Source organism: Arvicanthis niloticus, chromosome 29 (assembly GCF_011762505.2).
Source record: "Arvicanthis niloticus isolate mArvNil1 chromosome 29, mArvNil1.pat.X, whole genome shotgun sequence".
Classification (NCBI taxonomy): domain Eukaryota; kingdom Metazoa; phylum Chordata; class Mammalia; order Rodentia; family Muridae; genus Arvicanthis; species Arvicanthis niloticus.
In genome coordinates, this window is record NC_133437.1 from 12,075,836 (window position 1) to 12,078,652 (window position 2,817).

Sequence of the window (2,817 nt, forward strand, 5' to 3'; positions counted from 1 at the left end):
AATTGACAACAATAATTGAGATTCTATGAGTATCTACCCTTATTCATTATTGCTGGGATTTCAAACTTATGCAGCTACTCTGAAAACTAGTGTGGAGAATCCTCAAAACACTAAAAAAATATCATCAACATGACACAGCTGTACCAATGCATGGTACATTCCAGTAGAATTCAGTATCCTACTTTGTAGATTCTTACATAGTCATTTCATTGGTGCTTAGATCACAAAAGCTAATGAAAATAAAAATCTATATAGCCTTCAATTCATGAATGGATAATGAAAATGTGGTACATATACAGAATATAATATTATTCAGAAATTAAGGGGAGAAGTAATTTGCAAGTAAATGGGATGAAACTGGAATATCTTATTCAGAGCAAGGTAACTGAGACCCAGAAGATCACAATTAATTGTTCTATAATTTGCGATCCCTAACTCCTAATATTTACACATTGTTGTAGAACCTGAAGTGACCACAGAAACAAAGACTATAAAAAGGGAAAATCAGGAGACAAGATAACTATAGTAGGAAATATCTGTACATAGGTGTTGGAAAGTGTGATATGGAAGAAGAGGAAAGGGTGAAAGAAAGATTGAGGAAATATGTCTGTCTGTCTGTCTGTCTGTATGCATGCATGTCCTTATGCATGTATGTGTGTATTTGCCATATATATATATATATATATATATATATATATATATATATATGCTGTTTTTAAACATATTTTTAAAATTTCCTAAAATATGACATGTAATATCTCTGCTATTACCAAAAGTCAAGAACTTGTTTTTGCTTTCTTCATTTTCATGTTGACAGCTTATAAGCTTGGCTTACAATATGGCAAGTTTAAATAAACTATCACGAGAGTGAGTGTTTACACCAGTTCCTTCCACACGATGGGGAGAAAGAGAGCACGAAAGAGAGAGGATGTCTCTTTCAGACTGGCATCAGGCAGTGAAGCTGGCCGACCAGCCACTTGCTCCCAAATCTATTCTTCAGTTGTCAGAGACAGAACTGAGGGAATATTCCCTAGGGATCTATAGCATTTTATTTTTAAAGCTGCTTATTGCTGGCAAGCTCAAGGAGTCTGTTCCAGACCCGGAGCTGATAGATTTGATCTACTGTGGCCGGAAGCTAAAAGATGACCAGACTCTTGACTTCTATGGTATTCAGCCTGGGTCCACAGTCTCTGAACATTTTCAGATGTTCTCTGAAAATCTTGGCCTGAGCCTGATCAAAAACCTGAACCTGTGGACAAAGTGGCTGCCCTGAGAGAGTTGCGGGTCCTGCATACTGCCCTGAACAGCAGCTCCTCCTACAGAGAGGTGGTCTTTAAGATGCTCAGCAATAAAAAGTCTCTGGATCTGATCATTGTGGCCACCCCAGGCCTCAGCAGTGACCCCATTGCTCTAGGGGTTCTCCAGGGTAAGGACTTCTTCTCTGTCTTTGCTGATGCAAACATGCTAGATACACTGGTGCCTGCTCGCCCAGCCCTAGTCAATGCCATCATCCTGGTTCTGCACTCTGTAGCAGGCAGCACCCCAATGCCAGGAGCTGACTCCTCCTCCCGAAGCATGCCCTCCAGCTCTTAAGAGATATGCCAGGTGGTTTCCTGTTTGATGGGCTTTCAGATGATGAGGACGACTTTCACCCAACACTTGGTCCATGCCCTCTAGCAGGACACCCAGCTCCTGTCCTGCCTCCCTGGGATACAGTGGAGTTGCAGGGCCTCACCCCATCACCCAGAGCGAGCTGGCCATTGCCCTAACCCTGGCCAATACTCCAGAGATCAGTTCTCATACACCAATTCCTGGCACCTAGGGCCATTCTTCAGGCACCTCGCCAATGTCCTCTGGTGTCCAGTAAGGTACACCCGTCTCCAAGGATCTTTTTAGCCAAGCCCTCCAGCATGCCCTACAGGCCTCTGGGCAGCACAGCCTTCAGAAACAGTGGCAGCCTCAACTATAGCAACTGTGTGACATGGGCATTCAGAATGACGAGCTGAGACTCCGGGCCTTTTAGGCCACTGGAGGTGACATCCAAGCAGCCCTGGAACTCATCTTTGCTGGAGGAGGCCCATGAACTTCTTGTATCAGAACACCTAGCAAATTGCAGAGGCTGTTCCTGTAGGAGACACTTGTGAAATTGCTTCTAGATTCCCCACCCAACCCCACCCCAATATATCTGATGCTCCCCTTAAAAATAAATAAATAATCACACCATTTTAAGTGAAAATGTATTAGTAATGAGAGAATAAAATTCATCATTTTATAAATATATCAAATTAACATTCAAAAACTGAATGCTTTTATATATAATTTCACAATTTTTGTCATTTGTTAACATGATCCCAAATTTAATTAATTTTATACAAATTGTACTTTCCAACAGCATTAGAGTATATCTAACACAGATATTAATATTATTTATATATGTGGTAAATTCCAGTTTTAATGAAGAATTTTATTGTATGAGTTTACAGAATTTAGCATATTATTTACCACTTTATTTAATAGCCAGCAATAGTAACCAAAAAGGAAATTAAACATCTGCACTGACAGCTTGTAACTCACACAAGGAAAAAAACGGTTAGACAAACATTTATGTGATTACAAATCAGTAAAATCCTTTATTTAAGAGCTATTTTAAGTCAGGGCTCATTCTTGAAGTAAACCTAACCTATAGAGAAGTCCTCATTCTATGAAGATGAACCACAGCCTTTCCAATCCAGAAACATGTATGCGCTGTTCCTAATTACTGTGTAGAAACTCAATACATTGTTAATCACAAAACTAAAATTTAGGTACATCATAGGT

General features: G+C 40.0%; 1 pseudogene; it reads left to right on the forward strand.

Moving 5' to 3' along the window:
- The first annotated feature begins 928 nt into the window (after positions 1–928).
- On the forward strand, positions 929–2,083 carry LOC143440280 (ubiquitin-like protein 7; annotated as a pseudogene).
- Positions 2,084–2,817: the final 734 nt, after the last annotated feature.